We start from the raw sequence: 26,791 nt of genomic DNA, 5'->3' as shown, positions 1-26,791 counted from the left end.
CGCATACGACCATCATTGGCACCAAGGCAGAAGCGACTCTCATCGCTGAAGACGACACGTCTCCATTCGTCCCTCCATTCACGCCTGTCGCGACACCACTGGAGGCGGGCTGCACGATGTTGGGGCGTGAGCGGAAGACGGCCTAACGGTGTGCGGGACCGTAGCCCAGCTTCATGGAGACGGTTGCGAATGGTCCTCGCCGATACCCCAGGAGCAACAGTGTCCCTAATTTGCTGGGAAGTGGCGGTGCGGTCCCCTACAGCACTGCGTAGGTTCCTACGGTCTTGGCGTGCATCCGTGCGTCGCTGCGGTCCGGTCCCAGGTCGACGGGCACGTGCACCTTCCGCCGACCACTTGCGACAACATCGATGTACTGTGGAGACCTCACGCCCCACGTGTTGAGCAATTCGGCGGTACGTCCACCCGGCCTCCCGCATGCCCACTATACGCCCTCGCTCAAAGTCCGTCAACTGCACATACGGTTCACGTCCACGCTGTCGCGGCATGCTACCAGTGTTAAAGACTGCGATGGAGCTCCGTATGCCACGGCAAACTGGCTGACACTGACGGCGGCGGTGCACAAATGCTGCGCAGCTAGCGCCATTCGACGGCCAACACCGCGGTTCCTGGTGTGTCCGCTGTGCCGTGCGTGTGATCATTGCTTGTACAGCCCTCTCGCAGTGTCCGGAGCAAGTATGGTGGGTCTGACACACCGGTGTCAATGTGTTCTTTTTTCCATTTCCAGGAATATATATATATATATATATATATATATATATATATATATATATGTGTGTGTGTGTGTGTGTGTGTGTGTGTATGTGTATGTGTGTGTGTATGTGTTGATGCACGCATAAAGAAAAACACCGACAAGTTCCGAGTTCAACAATAATCTTATCCCCACATCCCTATATCCGATTTCCCTCTGAAATAAGAAATAAAACATAACTTGGTAATTTGAAAGAAATTCAAAGAAGGGGAAACAATACCTGTAATACAGAGAGTGGAACCACAATGGCAAAAGCACTACTCACGTGGTTAATAATTTCTGTTAATACGTTGTATCGTGTTAGGGCGATTATTGTAAAACTCTGTTAGTGATGGCATACGATTCAGTTTGTGCTATGCATGCGTAGTTTAACCTCTGTCGTTTTTCGCCTCTACTCGCTGGTGATAAGATTACAAAACAAAAATATGGCGAGTTTAAATTCCAATTTTAATTTACTCTTTCTCTTCCTTTTTGTACCTTATGGATTTGACCCCCTATTAACAAGATTTTGGTTTCTCTGAGCACCCCTTGGGGTCATCATGGCGCCAAGTAATGTACGAGGGATAAATTGACAGTACTTTAATGAACGAACTGGAAAACATAAATTACAACTGTTCCAGCATAAGAATTCACTCCAGTTGCTGAAAAGCTACATTCAAGGAGCGAAAGGAAATTCTGTCAGCGCTCGTATTGACCCCAGCGGCCCTCAGTGCAAGGATTTGACATAAATTTCTTGTGCTGTAGATATATAACTGTACTAAACTTCGCTGGATAAAACATATTTCGAGGGAGAAAGTCACATGCTTTAGAAATAATACTTTTTAAAGCAAGGGAGACTTGTTTTCCAGTTGCTTATGGGATCATATTACAGCAGTGGTACTAGGGAGGTTAAGAGTGTATGTATTTTTTCGGTGAATAAATGCCGTTAGTAACTAAAATTCAAAAGTCAGTGTCTATTAATCGAAAAAAAACATCATTCCATGGAATTAACAGTTATTGTGCAGAAAGGTTCTGTACCTGATAATACAGGATGTACGAGGGCGTGCTAAAAACTATGCCTCCGAATTTTTTATTGTGTTACCAATACAGGTCACGGTATTACACGTCGTGCACATTACTCGATTGGCTTTCACACTTCGATAAGTCAACTGCAACCCTCTGGCTATCGAGGGCTACGCATTGTTGCTTGTAACTTGGCGGTGTGTAACGTAACTATGACATATCGCGAGAACCAGTTTGCTGTGTCTCTTCAAGAAACTGAAAACACGAATTCGAAGAGTTCTTCCGCCCATGGAGCTCCCTTTCATTCATCATGATAACGACAGGGCACGCACGAGCTCTGCAACATTTGTAACAACCCGACATATTGTATACAGTGTCACAGATCGTCTTCCATACAGTACCTACTTGGCCTCATCCACTCTTCATCTGGTTCCAGAAAACAAAGCTTTCGAGGATTTCACTTTGCTAGTGATGAAGCGATGCAAGTAGAAGTAAGATTATGACCCCTTCAACAAAATCAAACATTCTACGGTGACGTTATCAGCAAACTGTTCTGTCATTGGGATAAACTTCTTCGTCTCCATGGTGACTATGATAAGAAGTAATCTCGTAGCCCTGAATAATAAGATTGTAGAAAGTTGTAGCTGTTGTAGTCTTCAGTCCAGACTGATTTGTTGCAGCTCTACACACTGCTCTATCCTGTGCAAGCCTCTACAAATATCTATTACAACCTACATCCTTCTGAATCTGCTTAGTGTATTCATCTCTTGGTCTTCCTCTACATTTTTCACCCTCCTCACTTCCCCCCCACCCCGTTCCCCCCCCCCTCACAATCCTGAATTTGCGATCCCTTGGTGCCTCACAACGTGTCCTACAAGCCGATTCCTTCTTCTAGTCAAGTTCTGCCACAAATTCCTATTCTCCCTATTTCTGTTCAGTACCCCCTCATTAGTCACATGATCTACCAATCTAATGTTCAGCATTCTTCTGTAGCACCACATTTCGAAATCTTCTATTGTCTTCTTGTGTAAACTCGTTAGCGTCCACGTTTCACTTCCATATATGGCTACACTCCATACAAACACTATCAGAAAGGACTTCCTGGCACTTAAATGTGTAATCGATGTTGACAAATCTCTCTACTTCAGAAACGCATTCCTTGCCAAGGCCAGTCTACATTTTATATCCTCCCTACTTCACAATCATCAGTTATTTTGCTTCCCAAATAGCAGAATTCATTTACTACTTTAAGTGTCTCATTTCCTAGTCTAATTCCCTAAGCATCACCTGATTTAATTCTTCTACATTACACTATCTTTGTTTTGGTTTTACTGATGTTCATGTAGAAGGTTCACAAAGTTTATTTTATTTAACAAGCCTTAAAAGATGGCGCATATCGAAGTTCGGAGACATTATGTCTCAGCACGCCCTTGTATTTCAGTTTCACTCTAGACGTTTCACTCACGATCGTTTTTATAACACCCATAACGTGAACCCGCATCTTGGCGTGATATTCTCAGTTTACTTTGCATAATAAATTGCAATAAAACCATATAGAACAGTGAGATATGACACCTCGTTCTCTGGATTACAGATGTTTCACGTATTTCCCAGGCCAGGTAAGGCCCAGCCGTGGCGTCAGGTGTAGTCTTTGCTGGGGCCGGCGGTCTCCTTGTGGCAGTGAGTACGCTAAGATTGGAACTGAACATTGGGATTATAGGAGGTCAGCGTGAATAATGGATGAAATGCATTTGATATTGTTAATAGTGAGTCATTGTTTGGCAGTATTTAAGTAAAGGTAAAATTAGAGAAATATCTTCTGCAATTTAAGTATAACAACTGAGTCACGAAACTACACTATTATTGCGTCAGCATACTACTATTACAGAAACAACAGAAAGATATAAAGAAGACAATTGGAATGTTTTTAAATACTAATCTTTACAGTAATAAAATTTATTGCACGTCATGAAGTAATCAGAAACTGCTATAGAAGAGGAAGAGTTGATTCCGCCGGTTATGTCTGAGTAAAAGAGGTAAGTCCTGGCGCTGTTGCAGTTTCTTGGCTCCTCTGGAAACAGTAGATGTCTTCAGTCAGCAGGCCAGAGATTTAATCTTCACTCACTCGCAGGCGAGTCAGTCCCTTCAAGGAGAGCCCACAGAGTTGCAATACTCCTAGTTCCTGGGACAATCTGACAGGTGTGGTTTACACTGACTCTTAGGTTTCACCACGTAAACTTCAACGAAAAGAAATACATTTTAATAATGATAGGAAGTATGAAAGTAACTCAGCAGTTTAATTTTACTGGTGATAAAATTGCTGTAAGTCTTCGCCTTTTTTACAGAGCGTGAATTTCAATATCAGTACTGTGACAAGATTATGCTATGGTCGCATATCAGTGAGAAACTGATGTTCCGCCAGTAGGATTTCGGCGCTACGTTTAACGAAGACATGCCTAATAGGCGGTGAAGTTGTGTCGTAATAATGGCGCAACCATCGTAACTGCTGAGAAGTGTGCTGTGTTACCGGATTCATATCCTTACTGGTACGATAGCAGACAGTTGGGAGATGGACCATGCCCATGCGAGTAAACCTGACGCACGACGCATTTGCAATGTTTGAGGTTGTAACTAGGACAAGGCTCCTCTAGGAGGGTAATACTCCTGGCGTGCGAAGCATTCAGTAAGCAACGCTTGTATCCTGTGACATGCCAAATGGCGACAACCTCGGGGATCTGTGTTTCCTTAGCAGGGGAACTGATCTGGCAATCCCTGGGTTGGTGATTTGGGGAATCGTGAACATTGCCGGTCCCCAGTAACCGTACAACTCTGTCCTACGAGAGCGATCTGATGCGAAAGTGGCCCGGCACGAGACCCCCTTACACTGGAACGATCCAACGTGAAGCGTTGCCTTGCGCTTACTCTGTCCTAAGTGTGCAGCGCCGCCGCCGTATTCCGCCGTCCACACGTTCGCCCAACCAGAACAGTTCATTCACTGCGAACTAAGAGAAAGAGATTTTAAATTGCAAACACTTACTGGGAAAACATAGTCGACGACGAAGTTTTAACCAAGGATTATGTGTTTGGAAAAAGATATTTCTAGTGAACTTCGTCTTTGCACGAAACAACTGAAGTGTCAAACCTTATTATTCAGGAAATACGCCCTACTCAGCAACTGAATTACACGTATTTCTTTCGACCAATTTCTGTTGAAGAACAGCTGTAGGTGTAAGAACTATATTAAATTGGCATTCCAGCAGTGATTAACAAGTAACGAACAGCAAAGTCAAATACATTACTCGAGGAAGTATGTGCCGTCTATGCATAGACGGTGCATGCCTCCACGAATTTAAATTAACCAAGGGAAAGACGGAAAACAGAAAAAATACTGTATTGCATCCCAGTAACAGAGCAAACCTTCCAGTGGAAATATCACTAGACCCGCATCATATCCTTTCGAAACTGTTAGTCAAATGCATGCGACCCATGATCGACCTCAAGGTAACTTGGAAGGGGAACACGAAGTATGTGGCTAAGAAATGTGAGCTAGCTGTCACTATAATCAGAAAAACTCTGAGAGCTCTTCTGGTAGCAATGCTCGCCATCCCTTCGAATACACTCTTGGCTGAAGCACATGAACCTTCTAAGACGGATATTTTTTGTTGATGTTATTGGATGTGTTAGTATTTGTAAAGGAAAATGATATACTGGAAGAACAGTTGTCAGAGAAATAGTTGTTAGCCAACAGTATGTGGGTCTGCGATGGCAGCACTGTGGGGTTGTAGAACGTTTGACAGTCAGTAGTGGAAAGCTGCGGTGGACAGCAGGCGGGGTTCGGTGAGAATACAGTGTAATGCATGGACATCCTTTTGGAATTAAGTGAGTTTCAGATTTATTACGAGGAGAAATGATGACTCCGAACAACGGTTGGGTACTATATGGACATAAATAATATCTTTTAAATTAAGAACTAGGTATTATTCGATGAGGTAAAAAGTTTTGTTTTATTTTTGTAGACTTGTATCATTGGTCCACTTCACCTTCGTCACAGTCGAGTTTTGATAACTTTTCTGTTGATAATCTTCTAAGTTAATTTACTGTACCATGGAATCTATTAGATTAAATGAATTTTGATGTTAGAGTCTATATACACTCCTGGAAATTGAAATAAGAACACCGTGAATTCATTGTCCCAGGAAGGGGAAACTTTATTGACACATTCCTGGGGTCAGATACATCACATGATCACACTGACAGAACCACAGGCACATAGGCAACAGAGCATGCACAATGTCGGCACTAGTACAGTGTATATCCACCTTTCGCAGCAATGCAGGCTGCTATTCTCCCATGGAGACGATCGTAGAGGTGCTGGATGTAGTCCTGTGGAACGGCTTGCCATGCCATTTCCACCTGGCGCCTCAGTTGGACCAGCGTTCGTGCTGGACGTGCAGACCGCGTGAGACGACGCTTCATCCAGTCCCAAAGAAGCTCAATGGGGGACAGATCCGGAGATCTTGCTGGCCTGGGTCGTTGACTTACACCTTCTAGAGCACGTTGGGTGGCACGGGATACATGCGGACGTGCATTGTCCTGTTGGAACAGCAAGTTCCCTTGCCGGTCTAGGAATGGTAGAACGATGGGTTCGATGACGGTTTGAATGTACCGTGCACTATTCAGTGTCCCCTCGACGATCACCAGTGGTGTACGGCCAGTGTAGGAGATCGCTCCCCACACCATGATGCCGGGTGTTGGCCCTGTGTGCCTCGGTCGTATGCAGTCCTGATTGTGGCGCTCACCTGCACGGCGCCAAACACGCATACGACCATCATTGGCACCAAAGCAGAAGCGACTCTCATCGCTGAAGACGACACGTCTCCATTCGTCCCTCCATTCACGCCTGTCGCGACACCAGTGGAGGCGGGCTGCACGATGTTGGGGCGTGAGCGGAAGACGGCCTAACGGTGTGCGGGACCGTAGCCCAGCTTCATGGAGACGGTTGCGAATGGTCCTCGCCGATACCCCAGGAGCAACAGTGTCCCTAATTTGCTGGGAAGTGGCGGTGCGGTCCCCTACGGCACTGCGTAGGATCCTACGGTCTTGGCGTGCATCCGTGCGTCGCTGCGGTCCGGTCCCAGGTCGACGGGCACGTGCACCTTCCGCCGACCACTGGCGACAACATCGATGTACTGTGGAGACCTCACGCCCCACGTGTTGAGCAATTCGGCGGTACGTCCACCCGGCCTCCCGCATGCCCACTATACGCCCTCGCTCAAAGTCCGTCAACTGCACATACGGTTCACGTCCACGCTGTCGCGGCATGCTACCAGTGTTAAAGACTGCGATGGAGCTCCGTATGCCACGGCAAACTGGCTGACACTGACGGCGGCGGTGCACAAATGCTGCGCAGCTAGCGCCATTCGACGGCCAACACCGCGGTTCCTGGTGTGTCCGCTGTGCCGTGCGTGTGATCATTGCTTGTACAGCCCTCTCTCAGTGTGCGGAGCAAGTATGGTGGGTCTGACACACCGGTGTCAATGTGTTCTTTTTTCCATTTCCAGGAGTGTATTATTTTGTAAGTTTCTTCTCAACTGAAACTTAAAGGTTGAGTCATGTGTTTCACTGGCGTTCTTGTCAAAATTATGAACCCAATTTCCCTGGAGCAACTGTAGGTAGTTTTTTTTTTTTTTTGTCTGCTAGTACTTTATTTTTCAGGTGCGATTCATCATACGTGATTGTTTCGGTTCCTTTGCACAATGTAGATTCTGTCAGTTTGTTTTATAAGGGCCATATGTCAGCTCAGAAATTTTTGTGTGTTTCGGGTTACATTCATATACAAGTCCATGTTACATTTTGGTTTGCTTTCTTTATGCATTTATGTTTTTTCAAACAATTTTCACTAACGAAGTTTACCGAGCGTGAAATAATTGGTTTGCTTGTTTATTTGCTTACGAATAACTCCTTTTTCCACACACAGGATTCTCTTCCGTTTCATGTAAGTGATTTGTCTTTGACCTCGGTAGTAGATTTAAGTTGTCAGTTCACATTCCAAGGCTTGTATTTACGATAACACACACAATTACAGACTACTCACTTCCAACCTCCAACCCATCAACATTCCGTTTTTTAATCGGTCATATTATTATTGCACCTGGGACTAAGCGCATTTCGATCCGCTCATCCATTGTTTTCATCGTAATATTTCGCGAGGATACGATGATCAAATTGACAGGATATGCACAGCTGATCTGAATGCTTCGACAGAAGATGCGTTTTGCTTAGTCACCACTTTCCTTGTTGAATGAAGTGTCTAGCCTGCTTCCAACAGCGGCCACTGAATGCCAATCGCAATAATATCGTGGTTCTGTAGTAACAAACTTACTATACATATTGACTTTACCGCTTTTTGTAGACATGTCCATTTTTAGATTCATTATTGCTACAGCTACATCATGAAAGTGAGGATGATGGTTAGGATCCACAATTGCTGACACCTGTCTGTCGGCGTCTTCTACGTGTTAATTCAATACGACGCGTTTCCAGAAATGTTTTAGAGTTATTTACGAAGACTGTTGGTATTTCTAAGCATGCTTTAGCAGTTAAATACATGACCCAACTTTTAAGGACCATACACTTCAGCTAAAGCTTTCTTTAGCTCTTTTTTCAACCTTCACTGGCTCCTAATTAAAATGTGAAGCATGTTGCTATTCATAAACGCCTCAAACTTGGGATACTTTTGGCGAATCTTATACTGTTGCTTACTATTACAGTGTATCATCGTCTGTAGGTAGCATAAATTTTTGTCTGATCGTAGATTGTAGATGTTTGTTACTAGACTTTGAATGAGTGCATGCATTAATTTCATGCTAAGATGGTCTTTCCGACAAGGTGAAGTCCAGTACGTTCACATAGCATTGCCGAGTTCACCTAATTCTTCGTCTCTACGTCGACGGGTCGCTAAATTTTAAACTTTTCTAAACTTGTACGCCCATTTCTACATGTTTCTAAGCATATGACGGGTATTGTTTATGGTCACTAATACCATTGTTCGCCTTCTACAGGGTACAAAGAAACGTATGGCTTGCCTATCGCTTCATGGTGTTCCACTTAGTATACGTGAATGTACAATGCTGCCAACTCATTCACTGTGAAAATTAACCACACGCTATGGACCGCGGTACTCGTGGCAACTTCCGTCACCTGTTAAAATATCTCTTGGTAAAATGTTGAAACTACAGCCCATTGCTAACTTTATTTTTTACCTGGTATTTCGCACTACACAACATAATTCTCGTCAAAGAATCAAGAGTGTAGAAGATTATAAAAATTCAACACACTTAAGGGGACGCAAATTACCGTAAAAAGTGGATTGAATATGCAAACCAAATTATTCTGAATAGTTTTGGTGGTGAATCTTGAAGAGTTGCAATTTCGTAAAGTGGAGAGCCTTGCAATGAGCATGGTGAGGTATGGGTACCTTTCTTCCAATATGATTTGATTTCACTCATATTTTCACAGTCTTAGTGGAACCTTCGCGAATTGTTATATTAAACAATCTGATTTTATCTTGTCAATTTCGAACAGAAAACAGTATAGCTTAAAGTAGCTTACCTTTCGGTAGCCGGTTGTAGCAAGAATACAGCTTCAACGAATTAGCATACAGGTAGAACTTGTTGTCTGCCACGACACAAATGGTATCGTCATCTTCCGTTGGCGACGACCTCGTCAGTAATGTTCTCACGGCCGGTATGTTTCCGATGGTTAGTTTCCCATTCGAGATGGTGACGGTAGTCGACTCTTCCGGTTGCCTGTGGACCTCCGCCACTGCTACCAGTGTTGTAAAAATCGATGAACATAATTACAGATAGGTATTTCTTGTATCGGGTGTCAGTGCAACTTTACTATTTAGCACTGCTGTACCAGCTGCTAGTGTGACAGTACTGAAGGTATAGTGCAGCTCTATGGAGACGTAGCACAACCTCTGCCACTTGCTAACATATCTCCACTGTATAACAATGTGACTCTGGTAGTGTGACTCTGAGACTGATAGTCTCTTCGATGTACATGAAAACCATATGGGTACAATGAGGAAAGGTGCAGTAAGAGAAGACTGGATATTTGTGTCATTTATGTAGAATATCTGATAAGGTACAGTACTGCAACACGAGTGATGTGTTGGGAGAAGAGCCAACACCGTGTTGCTAAAGGAGGCCGAAATGCACGCGTTAAGCTCACGCAGACTGGCGTGAGGTCTGGAACAGTTAAGGGAATTTATAATAGCAAATAAAGTACGTTAACCCATAATTGGAGAACATCGCTCTTGATGATACATAATTACAATCTCAATATAAACTGGTAATGGCGCCTTGCTAGGTCGTAGCAAATGACGTCGCTGAAGGCTATGCTAACTATCGTCTCAGCAAATGAGAGCGTATTTGTCAGTATATCATCGCCAGCAAAGTCTGCTGTACAACTGGGGCGAGTGCTAGGACGTCTCTCTAGACCTTCCGTGTGGCGGCGCTCGGTCTGCAATCACTGACAGTGGCGACACGCGGGTCCGACGTATACTAACGGACCGTGGCCAATTTAAAGGCTACCACCTACCAAGTGTGGTGTCTGGCGGTGACACCACAACGAGAGCATGCATCCTTTAGTGCAAATACAACAGATATGACGGAAATTACATTTCCTAATTAGCTAGGAAAAGAATTATAGACGTAGAGTAAATGAAGTTGTGAATAATAAAATCAATTAACAGATGTGGTTACTCTTGTTTTTCTCTGAGAATTGTTGTCACTTAAAGTTATCTTAACCTGGAAGCTGAACGTTATGACTTGGCTGAGAGGCCGACGCTGGTACATACAACTGAGCCACCTTCGGTAGCCACATGGCTGCCGGCGAGCAAGCGGCTACTCACAGGATGAATAAAACGTTCTCTGTTTGAAACCGCGTCAATTCGAGTAAAATCCTCGAGCTTTCGATGACCATGTCAGCCATCGTCGTCAGGAGTTAACTGACTGCCCGTGCTGATACGGTTTCTCGCTTATATAGGCATGATGACGTCAGCAGCAGCCAATCATATAGACCCAATGTGGCGCGAGCGCGTAAGGCGACCCGGACAGCTAGGGGAACTATTGTCCTTGGCAGCACTGGTGACGTCAGGTGGCGCCAGGGGCAGACAATTGCGAAATGACGCTGTTTGGAAACCAAGAATGTTTTATTCATGCATGCTGTGGCGAAAGACTCGGAGGGCACATAGTCACAATATATCGGTGGTTTCCTACCAGCAGTGGAAGGGATGAAGTGAGTGCTATATTACGCGGAAGACAAGAGCTATTATCAGTAATATGACTATCTCTATGTACCTTGTATGTATTGTGTAGTAAAGATTTACATATTTTTATTTATGTAAACGTGCCAGATCCGCACTTACACAGAACATGTTTGCTGCATGACATTCTTCATACCTTATCTTTGGTAAAATGGTGACATACACTCCTGGAAATTGAAATAAGAACACCGTGAATTCATTGTCCCAGGAAGGGGAAACTTTATTGACACATTCCTGGGGTCAGATACATCACATGATCACACTGACAGAACCACAGGCACATAGACACAGGCAACAGAGCATGCACAATGTCGGCACTAGTACAGTGTATATCCACCTTTCGCAGCAATGCAGGCTGCTATTCTCCCATGGAGACGATCGTAGAGATGCTGGATGTAGTCCTGTGGAACGGCTTGCCATGCCATTTCCACCTGGCGCCTCAGTTGGACCAGCGTTCGTGCCGGACGTGCAGACCGCGTGAGACGACGCTTCATCCAGTCCCAAACATGCTCAATGGGGGACAGATCCGGAGATCTTGCTGGCCAGGGTAGTTGACTTACACCTTCTAGAGCACGTTGGGTGGCACGGGATACATGCGGACGTGCATTGTTCTGTTGGAACAGCGCCAAACACGCATACGACCATCATTGGCACCAAGGCAGAAGCGACTCTCATCGCTGAAGACGACACGTCTCCATTCGTCCCTCCATTCACGCCTGTCGCGACACCACTGGAGGCGGGCTGCACGATGTTGGGGCGTGAGCGGAAGACGGCCTAACGGTGTGCGGGACCGGAGCCCAGCTTCATGGAGATGGTTGCGAATGGTCCTCGCCGATACCCCAGGAGCAACAGCGTCCCTAATTTGCTGGGAAGTGGCGGTGCGGTCCCCTACGGCACTGCGTAGGATCCTACGGTCTTGGCATGCATCCGTGCGTCGCTGCGGTCCGGTCCCAGGTCGACGGGCACGTGCACCATCCGCCGACCACTGGCGACAACATCGATGTACTGTGGAGACCTCACGCCCCACGTGTTGAGCAATTCGGCGGTACGTCCACCCGGCCTCCCGCATGCCCACTATACGCCCTCGCTCAAAGTCCGTCAACTGCACATACGGTTCACGTCCACGCTGTCGCGGCATGCTACCAGTGTTAAAGACTGCGATGGAGCTCCGTATGCCACGGCAAACTGGCTGACACTGACGGCGGCGGTGCACAAATGCTGCGCAGCTAGCGCCATTCGACGGCCAACACCGCGGTTCCTGGTGTGTCCGCTGTGCCGTGCGTGTGATCATTGCTTGTACAGCCCTCTCTCAGTGTCCGGAGCAAGTATGGTGGGTCTGACACACCGGTGTCAATGTGTTCTTTTTTCCATTTCCAGGAGTGTATATATGTAACATAGGAACTGGATTCCTATTTAACTTAAATTTATTTTTATCATTAATTAAATATTAAATGAGGCCTATGCGAAAGACAACTGACTTGAAAGTGGTAATTTAAATTTAAATTCCATACCAGCATTGAACAGAAAGGAGAGAGGCGCTCTTGTTGAACAGGCTATTTTAATTTTTTAGCATGTTTATGAACCATTCCTTGATCATTTATCATATGAGCTTATGCACAAATGTCATATTTTATATAATGATGTGTACAGGATTGTATCTTTGATTTTTAGTTCACTACTGCCACTTGAATTTACATACTGCCACCTTGTCGTTTGGAGATAGTGACTGGGGCTGTGGACGCTAGAAACTGGAGTCCCAAGTGCATAAATCCCAACATTCCGCCACATTCTTTTATTTGAGTTCAATAAAGGTGGGAACCAACGGAAGCGGCGAAAAACACTTGCGCCGGTTATGAGGATAATACCATTGATCAAGCCAATAAAATGACTATCCAGGTTTATAAGACCTTTGTGGTTTGATGATGGTCGTTTAAAGACATTAGGCCAAAATTACGCACGTCAATTTATCAAAAAAACTGGCAAATGCGATGAATGACCTCAAGCTTAAAACTGATGTACTGTACTTGCTTTATGCAGTGCAAGTGCTATGCAAATAAAATTAATTGCACAGTGATCGTACATAAATGGTCTTGTAAATGGGCCCACATCTCTCAGAACTGTGTTAGGTACGAGTACATCAGATTCAGGATTTGTTTCAGGCAGAGGATAAGGTTGTTGTGACATCACATATGACACCACCTGTTGCCAGATTTGAATGTGAAATCAAAAGGCAGCTTCATTTGATCAACTACGATGCTTAAACCTACTGTGATTTTGTTGACTTTGACAGTTCCACTGGGTTTGCGATGTCAGTGATTTTGCCTTATTACGTCTACAGTGAGGTGATGATATCATAGTGTTGGCCATCCTGGACGCTATATATCTGAGGGAACTAGGAGGATAACTGCTCTTGAATTTCATTTACTGTAGAGGGTCAGGGAAGGAGAATGCATTCATAGGATCGTAAATTATCCGATAAGAATCAAATAATCCTGGACCACAGCTGCAGAAGAGGGTGAGAAGGTCATTAAGCATCTATTGATCAGGTGACAAGTGATCAAGGGGGCTCAGATATGATCCCTTTCTTCTGGGTGACAGGTGGTGGAGAGGGTCTATAATAATCTGGACGCTGATGATGACGACTTATATGAGGTGAAAAGTGGGATAGAACTGGTACTGTTTCACAATTAACTTGTAATTATTAGGAATTATCTTTAAATTATCACATCTACTCATGATTACGTGAGTTCTGATACGTTGAACTCTATAGTGAACTATAGTTATTTATGAACTGGGGAATATTTCGTGTTTAGTAGATGACAGGGGACTATATTTGTCACTGACCATCGCCCTTTCAGAAATGTATTGGAAATTACTAACTCTAAAATACAGAATCACGCAAACTTCACTGCATTTGATAATTTTTGTAACTTGGTTCCATGCTTAAGCAATATTTATTGGATCACAATGTGAGTTACTAAGTTACTAATCTGACCACTTCCCGTGTACCCATTTTTAAGCCAAGGTGCTATTTCTTAAACAAAGTGAATTTTTTTATGTCGGCTGAATATTATCTACAGATATTCTTTGGTACAAACAACTAACTCCTCAGCTTACAATAAGAGATTACTACTCACATAGTCTCACATAGTCGTCGTTATGTTCCATATCAACAGCTCAGTCATTCCATTGGTTTGACAGTCTTCGTCTCTCCCGAACTTGTGTTACCCACTTTGTTTTGCGAACTTTTAAAATCCACCATCCTTTGTAATCTATTTCGCATTATTTTCATCTGCAGGTGTGTCTACAAATCTTCCCCTCGATTGCACACTAGAATTCCTAGTTTGCCTCTCATGGGTATGTAAGAACAAGTCAACGAAACTTTATATTTGTATTTACATGGGCCTTACTCTGAAATCATTGAAACTTTTCCTATAGGCAACACGAACACCTTTCGTCAAGTATCTATGAACTAACATTGTTCGTGAGCAAAGGAAATGAAAAAATCTTGCTAGAACGCTCTCGACACTCTAAGCTGTTTTCCATTCCGAACTTAACGTCGCCAATTGCGGAAAGTAATTGTTCTTCGTCAACAGTAGAAATAGATTTTCACGCGGATTAATACATGAGAAATTATGTAAAATGGAGGCAAGAAAAAAAAATGTTTATTGTCAATGAAAGTTTTTAAATTCTATCAAACCTTACCAGCAACAAACAACAGAGCAGCCTACGTGGTACTCGAGAGGAACTATAACTGCTCTCTGCGTTATATTTTCAATTATATAAGTTTAAACACCCGATGGCATCATCGAATGTTATCGTAGGATCCCTCCTTATTTTCCGTTCCATGAACTGTGGTTGCAGTAATTAGCAGCAGATTGACTGTCCTTGTACTTGGAAGGATCTGTTATCGTTCGCAATGTCATACATATTATCAACATTACAACTGCAGCATTCAATAAAACTGGTTACCATACTGCGTCGGTTTGTTTACTTCCTTTTTCCTTTCCTTTTCCTTGCATTGTGTGTCACTGTAGTAGAGGCGAGGAAATGAAACCACCCGTGTCCACGGAAATTAACAGCCACGGCTCAGCAACACAACTGAGTTGATATTTCATACACGTCTTAGGGGCAATACTTGTTAAATTCGCAATGAGAAGGGAAATTTCTACTAAAGTGAGTTTCGGGAAACTGCTAATAATACTTTTTAACATTAGTACAACTCAGCTTAGGCACAAGCTCGAAAGGAGGATTCCTTCTCCGTCAAAAAAGCCTACTTTTTGATGCAGTAAGGTTTAAATCCTGAAGAAATGAGGTGAACAGAAGTCACTGATCGTTTACACCATTCACTGTGCAGTCTAAAGAGCTTTCTATTTAGGAGAGGAAAATCTTGTGCCTAGAGGATTGTATACCTAGGTGCTTTCGTACCTATATGCTACAGTCTAGATCCCGATCTTAGAATCACATGAAAGAATATGCTCTAGAGACTAACTAAGCAGTTTGCACCATCTTCTGAATTTTTTTATTGTTATTAGATGTAAGGTGGTGTTTTGTGCAGCATTTTTAATTATTTAACCTTTTACTCGTTTCAGTCGTGTATAATATATTAAAACTATTTGAAATATATGGTTAATTATTTAGTTACATAATATCGTTGCAAGTTACACATGTACACGGTGGTCCATTGATAGAGACCGGGCCAAATATCTCACGAAATAATCATCAAACGAAAAAACTACAAAGAACAAAAGTCGTCTAGCTTGAAGGGGGAAACAAGATGGCGCTTTAGTTGGCCCGCTAGATGGCGCTGTTATAAGTCAAACGGACATCAACTGCGTTTTTTTTTTTTTAAATAGGAACCCCCATTTTTATTACATATTCGTGTAGTACGTAAAGAAGTATGAATGTTTTAGTTGGACCACTTTTCACGCTTTGTGATAGATGTCACTGTAATAGTCACAAACGTATAAGTACGTGGTATCACGCAACATTCCGCCAGTGCGGACGGTATTTTCTTCGTGATACATTACCCGTGTTGAAAGGGACCGTTTACCAATTGCGGAAGAGGTCGATATCGTGTTGATGTATGGCTATTGTGACCAAAATGCCCAACGGGCGTGTGCTATGTATGCTGCTTGGTATCCTGGACGACATCATCGAAGGGACGGACCGTGCGCCGAATAGTTACGTTATTTATGGAAACAGGAAGTGTTCAGCCACTTGTGAAACGTCATCCACGACCTGCAACAAATTATGATGTCCAAGTAGGTGTTTTAGCTGCTGTCACGGCTAACCCGCACATCAGTAGCACACACATTGCGCGAGGATCTGGAATCTCCAAAACGTCGTCACTGAGAATGCTACATCAACGTCGATTGCACCCGTACCTTTTTCTGCGCACCAGGAACTGCATGGCGACGACTTTGAACCTCGAGTACAGTTCTGCCACTGGGCACAAGAGAAAATATGGGACGATGACAGATTTTTAGCATGCGTTCTACTTAGCGACGAAGTGTCATTCACAAACAGCGGTAACGTAAACCGGCATAATATGCACTATTGGGCAACGGAAAATCCACGACAGCTGCGACAAGTGGAACATCAGCGACCTTAGCTGGTTAATGTATGGTGCGGCGTTATGGGAAGAAGGATAATTGGCCCCCATTTTATGGAGGGATGTAAATGGTGCATTGTATGCTGATTCCCTACGTAATGTTCTACCGATGTTACTACAAGATGTTTCACTACATGACAGAATGACGATGTACTTCCAACATGATGGATGTCCGGCACATAGCTCGCGTGTGGTTGAAGCGGTATTGAATAGCATATGTCATGACAGGTGGAGTGGTCGTCGAAACACCATAGCATGATCCGCACGTTCACCGGATCTGACGTCCCCAGATTTCTTTCTGTGGGGAAAGTTAAAGGATATTTGCTATCGTGATCCACCGACATCGCCTGACATATGCGTCAGCGCATTGTCAATGCATGTGCTAACATTACGGAAGGCGAACTACTCGGTGTTGAGAGGAATGTCGTTACACGTATTGCCAAATGCATTGAGGTCGACGGACATCATTTTGAGCTTTTATTGCGTTAATGTGGTATTTACAGATAATCACGCTGTAACAGCATGCGTTCTTAGAAATGATAAGTTCACAATGGTACATGTATCACACTGGAAAAACCGAAATGAAATATTCAAACGGACCTACGTTCTGTATTTTAATTTAAAAACCTACCTGTTACCAATTGTTCGTCTAAAATTGTGAGCCATATGTTTGTGACCATTACAGCGCCATCCATCACAAAGCGAAAAAAGTGGTCCAACTAAAACATTCATATATCTTTACGTGCTACACGAATATGTAATAAAAATGACGATTCCTGTTTTAAAAAACGCAGTTGATATCCGTTTTACCAATGGCAGCACCATTTAGCGGGCCAACCATAGCGCCATCTGGTTTCTCCCTTCAAGCTACTAAAGTTTCGTTCTTTGTAGTTCTTTCGATGACACTTATTTCGTTAGATATTTGGCCCGGTCGGGATCAATGGACCACCCTGTATATTGGAGGGAGGTCGTTGTGTGTGTTGTTCGGGTGGGGGGTAAGGGTAGAAGTTGTAGAGGGTGATCTGTAGATGAGTATATTAAGCAGTTTCAGAATGATGTAAGTAGCAGTAGCTATTCTGACGTGAAGAGGCTGACACAGGTTTGAGTAGCTCGGAGCGCTTCTTCAGACTGTAACCTCAACAACAACTACTCCCACTGAGCAACTGTCATTCTTTGTACCCATTTGCAATTTACAGTCACTGGTATTACATGCTGTTGATGTTTAACTTCGATAATTACTATACAGCGTGACGAATGGATGTTAGCAAGCGTATCTTTAACCAGATTACAATCAAAAATTTATCTATCAAAATAAGATCGGCCGCATTTAGGAGACACATGTGTGGAAACGAGGAGCTGTCGACATTGTCACATCGTATAGGGCATCGGAATGTAAAGAGCACTGAGTATCACTCCAATAACCGTGACAGGCGAAGTAGGTCACGGAGTGGTCTGCTGAAACATCAAACCTACACCCACCATTGAGTCATTGTTTGAATCCTCGTCAAGTTTCTTTTTCATTGCTTGGATGCCCGTTCGCTAGGTCTCGTCATATATAAGCGGGGCATAATTTCAACACAGGACAGTGGCCCATAAGATGACAGTGGCCTATGACATTTGAGTGGGATCCGTTAAACTAAATTTATGAGTCTTCAAACCGCATAGGGAACAACCATAGACGCTACTGTCAAGTTTATGTAGGGCAGCTTCCCGAGGGAGTGCACAAACGAAGAATATCTCAATACCTATTTGATGCTGAGTATTTCCGATCAGGAAGCTGCTGCTGTTGCTCGTGTATGTGCTACACTGTGCCCTCACAGTCGTCATCTTAAAGAGAATACCAGAATGAGATTTTCATTCTGCAGCGGAGTGTCCTCTGATATGAAACTTCCTGGCAGTTTAAACCAGGTGCTGGACCCAGACTCCAACTCGGGACCTTTGCCTTGCACGGGGGAGTGCTCTACCCAAGCACCCATCCTCGCAGGTTTACTTCTGCTATTTCCTCGTCTCCTACCTTCCAAACTTTACAGAAGCTCTCCTGCGAATCTTCCAGAACTAGCACTCCTGAAAGAAAGGATATTGCGGAGACATGGCTTAGCCACAGCCTGGAGGGTATTTACAGAATGAGATTTTCGCTTTGCAGCGGAGTGTGTGCTGATATGAAACTTCCCGACAGATTAAAACCGTGTGCCGTGTGGGGCATGACTCGTGTTTGGGTAGAGCACTTGCCCGTGAAAGGCAAAGGTCCCAAGTTCGAGTCTCGATCAGGCACACAGTTTTAATCTGCCAGGAAGTTTTTAAAGAGAATGATTTTCGTCAACTGAAGCACAGCTTTCTGCTATATGGGTAATCTTCGTTCACAAGTAATGCACACCTGTTGTCCAAGTATAAAACATACTGTTTTGTGATGCACAAAGGTCTGTTTCTGTATCATAGCACGCCAATTCAGCACCAGTGGCTAGAAGACCGAAGTGGACGATTATAGGTTTGAGAGTGTATTTTACACGAAATGGAAGATAACTTTGAATGGGCTGAGTGATCCATCTTCTACCGTGAAGTTACTTTCAACCGACAACAATCATTATTGATTGGAAAACAACCCACATATCACCTGTGAACTAGACATTTTCTAACCTCCCGCCTTCCGCACTCAGGGGCTATAATATGTCCGAACGATCCAAGATTTTTGGTTCGGAGGAGAGGGGTGACTAACGCTGAAGCATGCAAAGAAACACCGACAAGAGTTTCACTGACTTTATTGAATCGAAGGTACACAGCAGGCCTTCCTGTGGTCCCAGTGGTGGCGCCTCGTGGAGTGAGTGCGTGGATCACCCACCAATGCCAATGGTGAAACCTGCTGCATGGAGGTCCAGTCACCCAGCGTTGTAGACGTAGCGCTCCCAACTCAAGTCACGGCTAAGGGGCCGCTGCCTGTGTTGGCTGCAGCGGTACCCAATGACGTGTTTGGCTGCTCCGTCAAGCGCAATTTGTGGACCCCACGAACAGCACCGTAAGGAAACAGCTGGCCGCCATTGTTGTAGTTAACTTTAGCAGCCAACACGTCTTGGTAAGTGAGCGCAGACTACTCTGCAACTGCGATGTCGCTAGTTGGCGCCTCCGCCTTGCCTCTGCGAATGGCAACTTGCCATCGGCTGGACGATGTTGCGCCGGTGCATCTCCGGGGTGCGGCCCACCCGGCCACACTTGTTGAGTGTCCTTGCAGTGGGCCGGTTTGCCGGCGAAATCCATCACCCAAAGGTCGTCCAGGTTGGCCTCCAACTTAAATAACCGTCCTTCTCTGGCGTTCTAAACATGGACATAATAGAGACACGACGGCTTCCCATTTTCGCTTCCTGGCTCGCTTATTTTTACGTCTTTTACCTACAAAAATGGCTCTGAGCACTATGGGACTTAACTTCTGAGGTCATCAGTCCCCTAGAACTTAGAACGACTTAAATCTAACTAGCCTAAGGACATCACACACGTCCATGCCCGCGGCAGGATTCGAACCTGCGACCGTTTTTCCTACACCTCTGACGTATTTCCTCTGGAGCGGGCTAGTAGAGTGATGTTTCATTATTACAACGTCAGCTTCCCTCAGCCCTCTTCGGCCTCTACACACAGGTTTTTAGGCGCTCCTCTATCTGCAATGTATCGGATCTTCAAAGCCCGTCAGTTCCCTGAGCTACCCTGTTTTCACCATTGCACATGGCTTGTGTTCATGACGCAGCAACATAAATCCACAGGCTAGAATCGTGGGAGAATTACCTATTGCTAGAAAATTTGCATGTGCCCTTACATCGTTAGTTCCTTTGCAACAAATTCCATAATGCGTTTGAAAAGTTTCTCTTGGTGCTCAGCGACAGCTATGGTTTCCGCATGATGGTGTCACTCTTTGGAACAGAATCGTTTCCAGGGAACTGAGTTGGTCATAGATTATCGGTGTTGTCACCATCCAGCTCAGGGTGAAGAAGTACTTCGTACCTTGGTTCACACGGCCCACGTTATCTCAGACCTTTAAAGTTTGGAAGCTGAGCTATCACATCTCGAAGTCACCTTTCGTCAGAGTGGTTATAGTGCGAGGCAGATCAAATGTGCGTTGCGCTATAAGCCTTCTGTGCAACGGGTGAGTGACGATAGCAACGAAGTGCCACCCATGTCTACGGCCTTTTTGCTTTACGCAAGAAGCATTTACAACAGGACTGGCCGTATTTTGTCGAAATATGATGTGAAATGTGTTTTTCGACCACCTTCTAAGATTAAGGCCCTGTTGGCGTCCGTAAAAGATGATCTTGGTTTGCGTAAGGCTGGTGTCTATCGTATTCCTTGCAGTTGTGGGATATCATATAATGGTCAGACAATCAGGACTGTGGAAGACCGGTGTATTGAACATAAGCGTCACACACCCTTACAACAGCCGAGCAAATCCGCTATTGCAGAACATTGCCTTGACACCTGTCATCCTATGGAATACAACAACACCGAGATTCTGGCTTGCACGTCCAGCTATTGGGATAGTGTTATTAAGGAAGCTGTTGAAATCAAACTATCAAACAACCTTATAAGCAGAGATGGTGGATTTTGTTTAAATGCTACTTGGAATCCGGCTCTGTCTCTTATCAAAAAACAGAGGGACAGAATTAGTGCTACCTCATCTGTTGATTAATAGTCACAAACGATATTTCTGATGTTGGTTATATTTGGTTGTGTTCACACTTGTTCTGTGTGTGGTAACTTTCTTGTTTCTCCTCTGTGAACCGAGGTATAAAATTTCCTTGCACATTGCTTCCTCCTTGGATTTGTGTCTTGAGAATGGCATGATGTGCTCCTGTCAAAATATCGGCGGTGGTCGACGACGACACCCGGCAGCAAACACGTAAGTTAATTGAACAGGTTACTGATTATTTTCATTTCGCGAATGGCCATTGTGGAGCAAAAAAGTGCTCGGAAAAGATGTTGGAGTGCTTGACATTTAATAATTTAATTAGAAAGGTGGCAATGAGGATAAAGTCGTGTGATTTATGTCAGAAGGTGAAGGTGACAAATGTCATAAACAGGGGTCCAATGCAGACTATTAAACCCAACGATGTGTTGGATATAGCCGCGTTGGATATGTTCGGCCTGTTGCCAAAAAACACAGGAAATTTGGCGTATATCTTTGTGGTGGTCGAACCTTTCTCGAAATTTAGGAAATTGTACCCACTGAGAAAAGCGACGGCAAGAGCTGTATACAATTTGATGATTTTGTATTATTTCCCAAAGTTAGGAAAGCCGAACTGTCTGTTGCCATATAACGGCGCTCAGATTTGTTCAAAATTATGGAAAGAAGGTATGGAGTGTATGTAGGTATATGTGGTGCATATAGCCGCATATCATCCGTCCAGTAACCCGGCGGAATGGTATATGCACGAAATTTGGAGGATTATGTAGAACGTACTGCCATTAGAATCACCGAGCATGAGGGAAATACATTTCAGATTTTGAACAAATCATGAACTCGCTGTAACAAGAGAGTACAGGATGTACTCCAGAGGATAATCTACAGCAAAAGAAACACCAAGAGTTTGGTAGGAAAATTATTAGCGTCCCCACATGGCAAGGAAATGACTGTGGATGAAAAGAAAGACGCATTGAGAAACAAAATGGCTAAGCAAGCTGAGAGCAGGATTCGTCGAGATGACGAAAAATAGAAACTTCCAAAACCTGCCGTCGGTGACTTCGTTCTCGTGAAAGCTTACGAGAAGTCAAGCGAAACTGATCACGAAACATACAAATTTAAATTTGTTTATAATGGGCCATACCGAATAGTAAACATACCGCATACCAATATGTACTATTTTGAATACCCAGTGTCAAAAAAGGGTTTTGGGATTAGAAATATTCTAAAGAAGTATGAACCACGGGTTCAACCGACAATAATCAGACTTAAACGCTGTCTGAAGAAACCTAAATGAGTAAAGTAAAATAATAATATAGTACTTGTTAAAGCATGACACTGATAATAATGTATAAATATGGGATGAGATGAGAGTTACAGGGAAACCGAAATGTAAATATAGGTAGGAAGGCCAGTGCTTCTAGAAAGCCTTGAAATACAAGTGATGGTGAAAACGGGGTGAGCAAGGACTCACCGGGGAAATGAAAGTGGTTGGGAGTGACAAAGGGCGCACTAATAGCTCCACAAACGTAAGAAACGAAATGAGCAAGGGACGCTCTAGGGCGCATTGCCCTTATCTCTATTGTTTCCTTTTGTGTGACGTACAGACTTTCTCTGTTTTCAGGAGAATTTTGTTATTTAACTGTGTATTTGGTATACTGTATGTGTTAATGTTTTGGGCTAATCTTATAAGAGTAATATAGATAAATCTATAATATGAAAAAAAGCAACTGAAGAGTAATGTGTAATTTAACGAAATGTGGACCAAATATTCAAAGATAAGAGGAGGAGATGGAACAGTAGTTTATGTAATTATTGATTTTATCTAGATTTTTGGTTTTTGGTAAGGTGTTACCTTGCTGGAAGGTATAACAAAAATTTTGCTCATAGAGGAATAGAGTTTTACCAAAAAAACATTCCGTTAAACTCATCCCTGCAGGAAGATTTAACGAAATGTGGGGCATATGTGATGCCACCGTTAAAAATTAAATAATTTTTTAAATAATTTTTTACTTTGCTTTAGGGTACTGGTATGATGAAAGATCGATATTTTACAGAAAGACGTAGAAGGAGTCAGCAAATATATTTGTAAAAGTGTTATGTTTGTATGCAAAGCTCTTTGACATAAAATAATTACTTCATTCCCAATTGTTAATTAACGATAAGGAAAATGTTATTGCCATTCAATGAAAAAATTTTAATGACTGTAACCACTTTCGTGATTAATATGTTAATCAATGTACAGAATAGGATGCGGGGAAGTACAGAGGGTTTTACGTGACCAGCTGAATTTTTAATATGACTATCTGTCCTACCAATATACGGTTGCAGCAATTAGGCAAGGTGCCTAGCTAAATCACGTGTTGGTCCGCCTGTAGCGCTGACAACTGGCCTCAACGGAATCTCGGGTTTATGCACTTTGGGTAAGCCATAAAGTCTAGGTTGGTACGCTTCCGTTTTACAAAGCAGCTTCTTATCCTCGGAGGCGAATGAAGACGCTTTCAACGGTCGATTAGTCATTCTCAAAATCTTGAAACATGGACGATAAAAAGTTTGGACAAGAAGAGAATAGAAGCTTTTGAACTGTGGTACTACAGAAGAATGCTGAAGATTAGGTGGGTAGATCACATAACTAATGAGGAAGTATTGAATAGGATTGGGGAGAATCGACGTCTGTGGCACAACTTGACTAGAAGAAGGGATCGGTTGGTAGGACATGTTCTGAGGCCTCAAGGGATCACCAATTTGATACTGGAGGGCAGCGTGGAGGGTAAAAATCATAGAGGGATACCAACTATGAATACACTAAGCAGATTCAGAGGGATGTAGGTTGCGGTAGGTAGTGGGAGATGAAGAGGCTTGCACAGGATAGACTAGCGTGGAGAGCTGCATCAAACCAGTCTCAGGACTGAAGACCACAACAACAACAACAAAATCTTGATAGACGGATCCTCTGAAATTTCTTGGTTTATCCACACTGTCCTGAATGACGGTTGCATCACCTAAATCTGCATTATGAACACTAATGTTTTTATTTGCATTTATATCCATCAGCGCATTCCTTTGTGCCTGCGAGAAATTACTGTTGGGTGGCTTGCATGTACGTAAAATTCTAGCCGTTTCCATCCTAATTTCGTCAGCACACTTCTGTGGAAGTTGACGGATACCTGCCTCAATATTTGCTACAATATCCTCTGTGGGTACGTTTTGGGGCGTCACAGCAAAATTGCCTCCTTTCTCTAGTTCAGAAATTTCAACTTACGACAAATCTTTATCAGGCAGGTTATTCTTAGAAAATTTCTGCTCCAAGTCATCACCAGTCCTGTTTCCTGGTCATGTTTGTTTAATAATTGAGTAAAAGGTACAATAAGTAAATTAATTATCATTACGAACTGCTTCATAGTAGAGAGAGACAGACTTTCAATCTAAGGCCGGCCGTGGTGGCCAAGCGGTTCTAGGCGCTTTAGTCCGGAACCGAGCGACCGCTACGGTCGCAAGTTCGAATTCTGCCTCGGGCATGGGTGATGTCCTTAGGTTAGTTAGGTTTAAGTAGTTCTAAGTTATAGGGGACTGATGACCTCAGATGTTAAGTCCCCTAGTGCTCAGAGCCATTTGTACCATTCTTCAATCTAAGTATTTGCTTTGGTTTTTAACACCATCTTTAAATTTGGTCGCTTTATTCAAAGCAATAAACTACAGTCTATTCAATAACATTAATTTTGCTACAAATTTAAATTTGCTTCGCTTACTAATTCATGATTAACGTAACAAGTTTTTCAAAAGTAAAGATGGCTGCCACTTGGCCAGTTTTAGTTTACTACCTTGTAGTTTCGAGGTAAATTCACGTAAAAAAAATAAAATAAAATAAAAAATAAAAAGAATTACAGCCATTGAAACGCACTGTCAACACTAAAAGTAAGTAAAAGAAAAACGCTTAAAGATTTCAAAACTGCTCCATCAGACCTGGCCAACGAAAATAAAGTTTTAGGGATAGTTTTTCTTACAGTGGGCCTAATTAAGGTAAGGTTTCGAGACTGCTGTGGTGTGCTACTGCGGTGTGGATGGATCTGACAGCAGGTAGGTTAAAAACTGTACAATCCTGTGTGCTCCACCGAATTTGCGCATGGAGCCCCTTTATCCACATTGTGCTTTGGGTAGGAGCCCACGTTAAATGATCGCCTTGCAGTGTAAAGTCCATTAGGTTACACCAGTCACAGATTTCCTTGAACGTAGAAAGTTTATTAACAATATTTGCAGTAACATTTTTCACTGTAAAGTATACGTGAGCAGGGGTGACTGAATGGCTGTATTGTGACTTGAGAAAAGTAGTGGAACGCGGCCGTGGAGACACCGTTAAGATTTTTTATGCCAGTGTCCCAGAGTCACTAAGCGTCAGAGGAGGGGTGGCCGCTGCCCGCTTACAAAGGACTTCCGCTTTCGTCCGGACGGCTGGCGCAGGACTTTCACTCAGCAGCATACAACTAACGTTATTATGTGCACTGAAAATGTAATTATTTAAACAAAATTAGTACAAAGAAAGACATAAGAAATGACGTACGTAGTTGACCGTTTTTTTTTCCAAATACGTTTCGTAAAGACAGTACGATACCGTTCGATTTCGTACGAGAATTATTTAATGCTACGAATCGGTCACACGTGGAATCGGCGGGTTCGGTCACATGACGACGGCCATTTTTGTGTTGCCGCTAGTGCTGACAGTGTGTGTGTTATCTTTATGGACTTTCAGTGAAAGCCGAACTATTAATTTGGTTTCCATCGCACTTACTTGTTGCAGTTTTGTCTTGAAAGTGGCAAGGTGTGCTTCTGCAGATATATTAGAGGTTGTCAACGGTATCTCCCGCCTGTATTGCTGTAAGTTTTTTTGAAGATTGTATACGCCGCGATACACTCGGTCTGATACTGCATTCATTTGACGAATGGAGAAGATAGAAAAATTGCAGGAAATGAAACAGGCGAAAGGGAACGCAGGTGGCTGAGTTACAGTGGATGTAAAATATAAACTGGCAATGGCAAGACAGGTGTCTTCGAAGGAGAGAAATATGTTAACATCGAATATAAATTAAAGTGTAGGACATATTACCTTAAAATATTTGTTGGGACTGTGGTCGTGTATGGAAGTGAAACATGGACAATAAACAGTTTAGACAAGCAGTTAACAGAAACCTTTAAAATGAGGTGCAACAGAATAATGTTAAAGATTAGATTGCTACATCATGTAATTAATAAGAAGGCACTGAACAGAATTTCGGGGAAAAGAAAATTGTGGGCTGAACCTGACTAGATAAAGGGATCAGTTAAAACCACACATTCTGAGACATAAAGAGGCTTGGAGAGCTCCTTCCAATCATAACGTAAACAACAACAACTACCACTGAGCAACACTCTTGTTTTGTAGCC

The 26,791-nt window shown here is 43.4% G+C and overlaps 1 protein-coding gene across 1 annotated transcript in view; it reads right to left on the bottom strand.

The window, feature by feature from the left end:
• Positions 1–3,615: 3,615 nt before the first annotated feature.
• The window catches only part of LOC126236552 (uncharacterized), a 325,419-nt gene continuing 302,243 nt past the window's right edge, over positions 3,616–26,791 (bottom strand). Inside the window, exon 4 of the transcript XR_007544945.1 lies at positions 3,616–4,008. The gene's annotated coding sequence lies outside the window, so the exon portion shown is untranslated. The remainder of the gene's footprint in view (positions 4,009–26,791) is intronic.

This window comes from Schistocerca nitens, chromosome 2 (assembly GCF_023898315.1).
Source record: "Schistocerca nitens isolate TAMUIC-IGC-003100 chromosome 2, iqSchNite1.1, whole genome shotgun sequence".
NCBI classification, from domain to species: Eukaryota; Metazoa; Arthropoda; class Insecta; order Orthoptera; family Acrididae; genus Schistocerca; species Schistocerca nitens.
This window is presented reverse-complemented; position numbering and strand designations above follow the sequence as displayed.